Source organism: Polistes fuscatus, unplaced genomic scaffold (assembly GCF_010416935.1).
Source record: "Polistes fuscatus isolate 324 unplaced genomic scaffold, CU_Pfus_HIC Scaffold20, whole genome shotgun sequence".
In the NCBI taxonomy this organism is placed as follows: Eukaryota; Metazoa; Arthropoda; class Insecta; order Hymenoptera; family Vespidae; genus Polistes; species Polistes fuscatus.
The window spans coordinates 417-13,353 of record NW_025113097.1 but is presented as its reverse complement, the minus strand read 5'-3'; positions in this window follow the sequence as shown (position 1 = coordinate 13,353).

Sequence of the window (12,937 nt, the reverse complement as noted above, 5' to 3'; positions counted from 1 at the left end):
TGGCCAATTTTCAACCAATCTGCGCTCTTCTAGGGCCATATATGAGAGCGATTGGCTATTAATCAACCAATCAGCGCACTATGAAGAGCTGATTGGCTATTATCAACCAATCAGCGCTCTTCTAGGCCATAGGATGAGAGCTGATTAGCTAGTTATCAACGCAATCAGCGCTCGTCTGGGTCATATATTGAGAGCTGATATGGGCTAATTATCAACCAATCAGCGCTCTCGTTTCCTACTCTCTTCGAAGAGCTCTTGTATCATCCTGTGATCCTATTACCAAATTTTCATTTTTGTGACGTCACGACAAATTTAAAACCGGATTTAAAAATACCGGACATATGGATTCCTAGTGAAATCAGAAAAACGTCAAAATTTTGATTCGAGGGTGGCATTTAAATGCCTTTCACAGTATATATAGATATATTATATATATCGATAAATACATTCATTAATATTTTTCCAAGCTATTAAATATTATTTATAGTCTTTTATATAGTAGTTCTATGAATATAGAAAAAAAGGAAGAGAATATAAATAATCATTTTTTCACAAAAATTAGAAATTAATATTTCTCAATAGTGACCTAAATAAGATATTTACTGTGACGAAAATTAGAATAATGTGATATTTTTTATCATTTTTTTTTTTTTTTAATTATCTCTTATTACATTATTCCAAGGAGTCTATAAAATTCGCCAAACATTTAAATTTTATTTTAATTCATTAATGATAGTTAAATTAATATATTATACTTTACGTATATGTAAATAAATATGCTAATGCACAAATATTTTTAAAAAATATATAAGTAATAATATAAAATGTACAATCATGGTATGACATCGTCTTAAAAATTACAATGAATTTGTTACATTATTGAGCTATTAAAACACTACTCTGCGCTTTAAATATAGATAATGTAGTAAATAATTCATTTCGTATCTTCACTATGAAATCACACCCGGTATCAAAATATAAGCATATTATTTAAAAAAAGATTTATCTAGCAATCGTTAAACGAAACAACAAATACATGTGATATGTTTCTTCATGATACTACAGTTTCTTCTTTTCTACCCAAATTTTGTGCTACTAGAATATTCCTTTAATCTCTTTTTCATTTAAGAAATTGCACAGAAAACCCTACAAAGGAAAGAAATATTAGTTTGTTACACACTATTCATGTAAAATTGAAAAATCTACAGTATATTCTCGTTGTATAGATAAGAAAAGATACTAGAATGTTTTTAGTATTTCTTTTCTATCAACGTACCATTAAATAATGAATTATAGCAGTTAAATCTTAAAAAGCAAGTGAAAGACTTTGATGATCAGTAGAATTTAATTTTCTGACAGCATTATTTCGTTCTCCTTAGATTTACGAAATTAAGACATTTTTTCAATATTTCTTCTATGGCCTTTCTGCTTTAAACAATTTAATTCAAAAAGAATAGTTTCCTTTAGATAAATTGCCAGTCGATGTATAATAGTATTTTCAATTACGAAGTACAATACTAAAAATATACTTTATATATGTTAGGAATATCCTAATGCAATGTATTTCCTATTTGACTTTAAAATTTTATAATAACCATGATGCATTCCTTCTTCTATTCTTTTGAAAGAAATACAGTACATGGTTTCCTTCAATTCTTTTGACAGAAATTATAGTACATGGTTTCCTTCCAGTGGAGAACGGAACACTTTCACCTGTGTCTTCCTAAATCTTTCATGATTACAGTGTTTTTCGATTTTTCTTATCTAATTGAAAATTATCTTTCCTTTCTTCTAGTTTAATGAATGATCACCTAGCAGAAAGAATAAGATCTTTAATACTTTGAATAAATATTTTTTAAGAAATATTATAATTGGGTTTATTCCCAATATAAGATAATTATGTTTGCCTATTAAAAGATCCTTTATACTGCTGCTGCATTCTATTTGTAAAATGATTCCCATGGCATCTCTACAAAAAAGAAATTCATTGATACGAGTCCTCAAAATTTTCTAGTAAGTCGATTACCAATAATTTTTTTTATTACCTAGTACGAGGCTTGGCAATACAATTTGTAAAAGAAAAGAATCCCTTATATAATGATTCCTATTTGTCTTTTAAATTTGTAATTATCAGGATGCTTTCTTTCTTGAATTATTTGATATAATATTATAGTACATGGTTTCATTTCAGAGGAGAACGGAAAACTTTCGACGTTGTCTCCTAAATCTTTCATGATTAAAGTCTTGTTGGATTCTTCTTAATTTAGTGAAAAATCATACGCTCTCTTTTCCAGTACATTGATTGAACACCTATGCAGAAAGAATCAGAACTTTAATACTTTGAATAAATATTTTTTAAGAAATCATTATAATATTGGTTTATTACCAATACAAGATAATTATGTTTGCCTCTTAAAAGATCCTTTACAGTGCTGCTGCATTCTATTGCAAAATGAACAAACATCTACAAAAAAGAAATTAGTTAATACAAGTCCTCAATATTTCTAGTGAGTCGATTAAAATAATATCTTTCATTACCTGGTACGAGGCTTGGCAATACAATTTGTATAAGAAAAGAATTCTTAATATAATATGATTCCTATTTGTCTTTTAAATTTGTAATTATCAGGATGCTTTCTTTCTTGAATTATTTTGATATAAATATTATAGTACATGGTTTCCTTCCAGTGTGAGAACGTAGCACGTTCACCTGTGTCTTCCTAAATCTTTCATGATTAAAGTGTTGTTGGATTCTTCTTAACGTAGTGAAAAAACATAGTCTCTCTCTTTTCCAGTACATTGATTGAACACCTATGCAGAAAGAATCAGATCTTTAATACTTTGAATAAATATTTTTTTAGAAAATATTAAATATTGGTTTATTCCCAATAAAAGAAATTTAGTGTTGCCTTTTAAAAGATCCTTAAACTGCTGCTGCATTCTATTTGCAAAATGATTCCCATGGAATCTCTACAAAAAAGAAATTAGTTAATACAAGTCCACAATATTTTCTAGTGAGTCGATTACAATAATATCTTTCATTACTGGTACGAGGCTTGGCAATACAATTGTATAAGAAAAGAATTCTTAATATAATATGATTCCTTTTTGTCTTTTAAATTTTTAGTAATCAGGATGCATTCATTCTTCAATTCTTTTGATAGTATATTATAAGATAGTTTCCTTCCAGGGTGAGAACAAAACCCTTTCCACACTGTCTTCCTAGATCTCTCACGATTACAGTGTAGTTGGATTTTGCTTATCGAATTGAAAATTATCTTTCCTTTCTTCCAGTTTAATGATTGATCACCTATGCAGAAAGAATAAGATCTTTAATACTTTGAATAAATATCTTTTAAGAAATTTATAATATTGGTTTATTCCCAATATAAGATAATTATGTTTGCCTATTAAAAGATCCTTTATACTGCTGCTGCATTCTATTTGTAAAATGATTCCCATGGCATCTCTACAAAAAAGAAATTCATTGATACGAGTCCTCAAAATTTTCTAGTAAGTCGATTACCAATAATTTTTTTTATTACCTAGTACGAGGCTTGGCAATACAATTTGTAAAAGAAAAGAATCCCTTATAATATGATTCCTATTTGTCTTTTAAATTTGTAATTATCAGGATGCTTTCTTTCTTGAATTATTTTGATATAATAATAGTACATGGTTTCATTTCAGAGTGAGAACGGAAAACTTTCGACGTTGTCTTCCTAAATCTTTCATGATTAAAGTCTTGTTGGATTCTTCTTAATTTAGTGAAAAATCATACGCTCTCTTTTCCAGTACATTGATTGAACACCTATGCAGAAAGAATCAGAACTTTAATACTTTGAATAAATATTTTTAAGAAATCATTATAATATTGGTTTATTACCAATACAAGATAATTATGTTTGCCTCTTAAAAGATCCTTTACAGTGCTGCTGCATTCTATTTGCAAAATGAACAAACATCTACAAAAAAGAAATTAGTTAATACAAGTCCTCAATATTTCTAGTGAGTCGATTAACAATAATATCTTTCATTACCTGGTACGAGGCTTGGCAATACAATTTGTATAAGAAAAGAATTCTTAATATAATATGATTCCTATTTGTCTTTTAAATTTGTAATTATCAGGATGCTTTCTTTCTTGAATTATTTTGATATAATATTATAGTACATGGTTTCCTTCCAGTGTGAGAACGTAGCACGTTCACCTGTGTCTTCCTAAATCTTTCATGATTAAAGTGTTGTTGGATTCTTCTTAACGTAGTGAAAATCATAGTCTCTCTTTTCCAGTACATTGATTGAACACCTATGCAGAAAGAATCAGATCTTTAATACTTTGAATAAATATTTTTTAGAAAATATTATAATATTGGTTTATTCCCAATAAAAGAAATTTATGTTTGCCTTTTAAAAGATCCTTTAAACTGCTGCTGCATTCTATTTGCAAAATGATTCCCATGGAATCTCTACAAAAAAGAAATTAGTTAATACAAGTCCACAATATTTTCTAGTGAGTCGATTAACAATAATATCTTTCATTACTTGGTACGAGGCTTGGCAATACAATTTGTATAAGAAAAGAATTCTTAATATAATATGATTCCTTTTTGTCTTTTAAATTTTTAGTAATCAGGATGCATTCATTCTTCAATTCTTTGATAGTAATTATAATACATAGTTTCCTTCCAGGGTGAGAACAAAACCCTTTCCACACTGTCTTCCTAGATCTCTCACGATTACAGTGTAGTTGGATTTTGCTTATCGAATTGAAAATTATCTTTCCTTTCTTCCAGTTTAATGATTGATCACCTATGCAGAAAGAATAAGATCTTTAATACTTTGAATAAATATCTTTTAAGAAATTATTATAATATTGGTTTATTCCCAATACAAGATAATTATGTTTGCTTATTAAAAGATCCTTTAAACTGCTGCTGCATTCTATTTGTAAAATGATTCCCATGGCATCTCTACAAAAAAGAAATTCGTTGATACAAGTCCTCAATATTTTCTAGTAATTCGATTAACAATAATTTTTTTTATTACCTGGTACGAGGCTTGGCAATACAATTTGTAAAAGAAAAGAATCCCTTATGTAATATGATTCCTATTTGTCTTTTAAATTTGTAAAAATTTAATATTGTAACGTTCTGATTTAAACATTATTTCAATTTTATGTAATTGTTTAAACTAATATACGTTTGTTTTTTACGTCCCTATGCAATGATGACTTTGGATAATAAAATTTTTATCCAGAAAAATATCACATTAAAATTATTTTATTTCAAAGTATGTTAATAAGTATGTAATGTTTAAACCAGTACATATGTGTTTAAACAATCTGAAATATAAACAGATTGCATTAGAATATTAAAATAATATTTAAATAATCGATAGGAATGTCTATTGTTGTCTAAAAGATCGGAATATGATCTATGTACCGTCCCCTTCGAAATCGATCGTTGAAATGAGACGTTGTCCTCTATGAAAGTACTTTTATTAAATATTGTTTATGTGACTTTCTCCGAACGTTACGCATGTGTATAAAAAGAATAATCCATCTAATCAATAAAATTTAAGATTATAACGTTATGATTTTCGTATTTTTATCATTTTTATGTATTTTTTTTATTGCTCCTGCACAGAGATGACTTCCAGGATTACATTTAGCTGCAATATAGAAAAGTTCATTAGTGCATTAATAATTATTAATTAATCGATGCTAGTGTCTATGCAATTTTTATACAATTGTTTAAATAAAACTACACTAAAAAGATGTAATTTTAATATATAAATTACAGCTAAGCAATTGTAAATATTGAATGAATACTAACTAATAAATTAACATGTAACAAATTACTTACTTTTTTTGGCATTTATTAACGTATATGTAAATGAAAAAGAAAGTACATTTTTCTAAACATTCTAAAACCAATATATTAAAACAATAAATAAACAATATACTAATGGAAAATGTGAAGTTTACCTTTATGATAAAAGATAGCTGAGGTGTTTTCGTTTAAGTACCATAAAAAAATTGCCTGGATTCATTTTAAAATCTTTTAAACTCTTCTTTAATATATATACTTGATACACAAAACAATAAGAAAGCCTAATAGATGCTGTGCTTTTCCAAATCTTCAAATACTTGTAAATCTGAAAACCATAGGATTGTATTAGTAAATTATCAATTTATCCTTGTTAATATTTAAAAAATAACGTGTAAAGTAAAAACAATATACACTAAAAACTTTATCGCACTGCACAGAAAAACACACAAAATTTATTTATTTAATAAATCAAAAATAATTTTATTTTCCTATTAGGTGTACAAGTTCCTTTATAATATTTTAAAAATAAGGAATAAAATAAAGAGGTTATTCACTAAAAACCACACAGAAAATACAATCGTATAGAAAAGAAACCTCGTTGCAGATATTTTAAAAACAATTGACATAAAGCATAATAGCCATCCTTAAAGAATTAAAATAACAAGAGTTTTTCCATATCAATACAGAGTATGGGATTTTATACTTTCATAGTTGGCATGAGAGATGTCAATTGTTTTATTTCAGTTTATTTTAATTCTTTAAGGATGGCTATATTGCTTTATGTCATTTGTTTTCAAGATTTCTATAACGTGGTTTCTTATCTATACGATTGTTTTCCTGTGCAATGTGACAAAGTTTTAATGTATAATGTCTTTATTCTACACATAATTTTTTAAATATTAACAAAGATAACTTGATAATTTACTAATACAATCTTATCATTTTCAGATTTGCAAGTATTTGAAGATTTGGAAAAGCGCAGCATCTATTAGGCTTTCTTATTGTTTCATGTATCAAGTACATACATAAAAGAAGAGATTACAAGATTTTAAAATAAATCCAGACAATTTTCTTATGGTACTTAAACGTGCAAACACCTCAGCTTTCTTCTATCATAATGGTAAACTTTAATAATTTACATTTTCCATTAGTATATTGTTTATTAATTGTTTGAATAGATTGGTTGTATAATTGTTTAGAGAAATGTATTTTCTTTTTTCATTTACATATACGTGTACATTACGTAATAATTAATAATTATTATAATGCACTAATGCACTTTTCTTCTATTGCAGCTAAATGTAATCCTGGAAGTCATCTCTGTGCAGGAGCAATAAAAAAAATACATAAAAATGATAAAAATACGAAAATCATAACGTTATAATCTTAAATTTTATTGATTAGATGGATTATTCCTTTTATACACATGCGTAACGTTCGGAGAAAGTCACATAAACAATATTTAATAAAAGTACTTTCATAGAGGACAACGTCTTATTTCAACGGTGGATTTCGAAGGGGACGGTACATAGATCATATATTCCTAGCATTTAAACAACAATAGACATTTTGATCGATTAATTAACAATTTTTTTAATATTCTAATACACTCTACTTATATTTTAGATTGTTAAAACACAAATGTACTGGCTTAAACATTACATACATATTAACATACTTTGAATATAAAATAATTTTAATATAATATTTTTCTGGATAAAAATTTTATTATCCAAAGTCATCATTGCTCAGGGATGTTAAAACAAATGTATATTAGTTTAAACAATTATATAAAAATTGAAGGAATGTTTAAATCAGAACGTTGCAATGTGATTAAGTTTTTAGTATATATTGTCTTTATTTTACTCGTTATTTTTTTAATATTAGCAAGGAACGTATACACCTAATAGAAAAATAAATTAGATAACAATAATTATTAATTGGATTAATAATTAGATAATTATAATAATTCATAAAAAATTGATATTTAATTTATGTAATAAATAAATTATGTATGTTTTTCTGTTCTGTGTGATAAGGTTTATAGTGCATATTGTCTTTATTCTTTTCGTTATTTTTTAAATATTAACGAGATACGTGTACATTAAATAGAATAATAGCATAAATTTTTATTTATTTAATAAATAAATTATCATATCAAGCTTGACTAGAGTGGTCATGAAGAAAGGCGAGTTATGTATGTGTGCGTGAAATACATTTCTATATGGTAATTGGGAATTTCTGATTGGTCACTTTACGTCCAAAATGGAAGACCAAAGATAATTAGCGAATCAGCGCTCTTTTCGTTTTGGGCCGTCGTGGAAATCGCACGGATACTTCGTCGTCCCGTTAATCTCAGGTAATTAAAAAATATTTTCTAACGTAAATAATTTGCCTATATACTAATAGATTCTTCTAGCAAATGACTTCCAAATGATATAATCGAAAAATTACGATAATGTCGAGGATAAAGAATATTTGCGTAGAAAAAAATTCCATGTACATTGGTATGCATTTTTCTACGCAATTATATATAGATCTTGTTTTACGATATCATTTCTATCGACTCGAACACTATCGATATCGACTTATAATGATTAATTTTGATTGTTTGGATTAATAAAGTATATATTTCGACAATTGTTATGTTCCTACATCCTATTTTTAAATATTCGATATTTTTCTATAATAGATTGAAAAAATGCAAAATCTCAAGTAGCCATTGGTCAACGGATTTCGCTACTTTTTTTGAAAGTGGACTACCGCGCATACTACCGCGCGCAGCAGATGCGCAGCAGAGGCAACGCAGTGGCAACGGCAGGGGGCGCAGGGGAAAGGTAGAGGAAACGCCATTTTCTGTCAGCTGTATATGTTCCAACGTACTACGTCATTCCGTTTAATCCAGGTAATTAAAAAATAGTTCACACCTTCCTGTTATATATCAAACGATAGCTAAATACAAGATTTTCATACATGAGTGTTTTCAAAACGAAATATTGAAAAGTTCGATAGATATATGTGAAAATATAACATCGATATATCTCGGCGTCCCGCCAATTTCACCAATGTTACTTAACAATATTTCTTCTAATTTCCAGCTTTTTTCACGGTATCGATAATTACTACCTTCTCTAATGATGCTCTAATTAATTATCTTTCATAATTATGTCTTCAAAGATAATATTTCGTATTAAATAAATACACACACACATACAGGCATATATACATAAGTTAGGTTAACCACTCGTACACATACACTCATGTATTTGATTTTCTTTATATTATACTAATGTAATCTTTTTTTTTCCTTTTTTAGGTTATCGACCATTGGAAGTGCCCAACAGGAATACATATAATCAGTCTAACAGTTGTGTTTACTCTTTTTTCTATCTTCATATTCATCGAGGTAAGCGTTATTCTTTTTTTAAGCTATATAAAAATGTACAGAAAGAGTAAGAACGAGAGTGAGAAAGAGAGAGAGAGAGAAAAAGAAAACAAAACATTCACCTACAAGAAACTATGAATGTGTATGTATATTTGTAGAAATTTCTCGAGGTGACAACAGAAGAATAACCGTCGAAACGAAACGTAAACAGTGGAGCACCGAGCATTCGATACCTCTACGAGATATACGCAGGAGATCTCCATTCCCCTTCCGTCCTTCAACGAGTTATGATCTAACGAACGCGTGACGTATTAAACTATTTATTGATTTTATTTCTAATGTTATCTAATTACAACATTCGACAACTGCTGATTAGACAACTTTTTAATATCTAGCATTGATTTTTTATGATAGAATATTTTTTAAAGTGTGCAATGCCTTCAGGAATGATTTCAGGGAATATTGTAATATTTAATTGTATGTAATATAATTTTTAGTATGTTTCAGCTTTTCAGAGATTTATTTAATTTTATTTTATTCATCGTCATCCTAAGGGTAGGATACCCATCCTGCAGTCATCAATGAAGACTAAAAGTAAGTATATTTTTGTATCAAACATTTCTATGATAACTCTAATGGATTTTTATTATAACGATGATATTAATTGTTCTTTTTCTTTTTCTGTTTCAGAACATCATTGCAATCGAGCGCGTAGGCAATGAAGTACTCGTGTGTTGCATCGATAAAATAAAATATAAAAAATTCGGAAAGTAAAGTCAGTGTTGTACGCCGTATGTAAAAGTTTCGTTTGTCGGTAAAGAAACTCCGCAAGTTTCTTTTATTCGGTTAAAACGTGTGCCCATCGTCATCCTAAGGGTAGGAGACCCATCATGCATTCATCACTGAAGGATAAACGTAAGTCAATTTTTATATTAAACATTTTCTCAATACTTATGATAATGTTTTTATATCAATGGTCTATATAATCTTGTTTTTATTTTTGTTTCAGATCATCGTTGGAATAGTGTTATAATTTATTAATTAAATTCATTTGGAAATTCGTTTAACACTAGATATTTTCATTATTGTTTTATTTACTATTTTTTAAAGACTTACAAAAATTGTTTGCATAAAGAAATGGATAGAGGGGAGGAATTAATATTTACATATATTTCATTATGGTATTGAAAATCAACGTATATTTTAAAAAAATAATAATAAAATTTTATATATATATAGCATATGTAGCAAAGAAATTTGATATGAGTCAAATTAGTTTATTGTTAATCCATTAATCTAGTGTTAATTGAATTAACTGCATGTAATGCAGTTGTAGAATCAGTGTTGGTGCATTGTCATCGTCATCGTCATCCTAAGGGTAGGAGACCCATCGTGCATTCATCGCTGGAGATACAAAGTGAGTATATTTTTGTATTTAATAATTCAACAAACATTTTAATTGTTTTCAGTAATAGTAATGATATTAATAGTATTGTTTTTTATTTCTTTTTCAGATTGCAATCGTGCGCGAAGCAATATACGGGAGTGTTGCAATCGATTAAATATAATTAAAATCACGGATTAGAAGCACGTTCGTTCGCTCACTTCAATTCGTTCGTGTTACGCGATTGTATTAGAAATTTTTTATATTAAATTAACTGCGACCAAAGCAGTAATTGCATTAGAGCTTGTTCGAGTAAAGTTGTATTTTTATCTTTAAACAGTCGCACAGACTGTTCGCGTATTAGAGGCAGTGCATCAATGAAGATTTTTCTATTTGAATTGACTGTGTGCAAAGCAGTCTTTGAATTAGTTGTGTAGAATCAGTGATCGGGCGTAAAACAAATTAAAATCAAACGCGAATTAGAATCAGTGTTGTTCGCCGTATAATAAAATTTCGGTTTCGCGATAAGAAACTCATCTATAGTTTCTTATTTTCGTTTATACCGCGTTTTTAGATTCACGCGAGGTGCATCGCCATGGTGCAATGGAATTTCATCCCATTGGAATGCATTGTAAGTATCTATTTTTATTTACATTTTATTCGATTTTATTTTATATGATTTTGGATTATATTGCAAATAACTTATCATTTTGTTCTATTTTATTTTACAGATATGACGACTGACTTTCTACCTTATCAAAGATGTGGGATGGATTCTTCGATGGATCTTCGATGGATCTTCGATGGATCTTCGATGGATCTTCGATGGATCTTCGATGGATCTTCGATGGATCTTCGATGGATCTTCGGTGGATCTTCCATGGATCTTCGATACTCGCATTTTACAATACTTGCTGCGAAGTAGGAGTGTTTTGGAGCCATCGTAGAACTTCTTATGCCGTGAGTTAAAATTTAAAGTCCCTCCGGTGCTCAATCATGTCGAGGATGAAAGGTCCTAATCGGCACGAGTTACTGGTTGTAATTATTCCAATAAATTAGTGACGAGCACATGAGTAATTCCTTTCGAGAAGTTACTCATGAAAATTATATATTGTATTGTATATTGTATTGTATATATTATATTAGTTCAGGATAGGTTTTCTTGTCTCACCGGTTAAATTCATTTAATTAATAATGCAATTAATAAATGCACTTTCTTTTTTATTACGTGTTTTGTTCGTGGTTAGTAGTGGTGAAATCGAGCATTTATTTACTCGTTTTCGTCCAGAAAAGCATGTAACAAATGTCTTACATGCATTGCTTCGTACTTAGTTTATCTAATCGCGATTAATTTTGATATATCGATACTTCGATATTATAAATAAATGAGCAAGAAGACAAACTCATTCGCGACGGATAGATTCTAGCAGTTAAGTGGTGGCTCGAAGCCCAGTTCTTTTATTAGAACAGCCAACTTAATGAAAGGAGTCGTCCGAGGTTTCTTTTTATATATTAATTAAAAGATATTAAAAGTTATATTAAAATTTAATAAAAGTTTTTATTTATCAAATAAATTGTAGAGTCCTTAGCCGCTTAGATGAATTTTTATAAAAATGTATTTATGTCTTATGTATATATGTGTTTTTAATCATATTTTTTAGATCAGGATTTTCAGCTTCTAATATACTAATCTCCCGTTTCTCCCTCCCATACTTTCTGCGTTCTCATCTATGCGTGTGCCCAGGTGTTACACGTATGGGTGAGAAACGGTTAGTGTGGGTTTAGTTTTAAGTTTTTCCCCTATTGGCGGCTGTTATTGTGCTAGTGGTTGCACGATGTACTTTACACCTGTGTGTGCGTATTAGGTAGTGTGTACTGTACATCGTTTCGCGATATTTTTTAATTATTACATCATTTAATACTGAGAGCACTACTTCTACATATCACGTGTGATATGAAAAATACGCGTGTGTATAGCTGTATTTTTATATTTATATTAAATTTTTCTAATTTTTTTTTCATAATAAAATCGTTTTGAATAGTAGAGTTACCGCATTTATTTGTGGAAACTAAGATATACTCGTATATAACTAGTATGCAATATATACTAGTGTATACTTGTATTTTTGCATTAGTCATATTTGCAATAATCATTAGCCTTGACAGTCGATTACAGCATTGGTACGTACTCCCATAAGTTTAGAAAAAACGCGTTTGAACTAGGGTGTCGGAGGTGCCCCGGGGCATGCTCTCTAGTTTAGGCTTTTGCACCCTGGTGGTATGTGAGAGAATCGTGGAGTGAGAGGGTGGGTACGTATGTGTATTTGCTCTTTT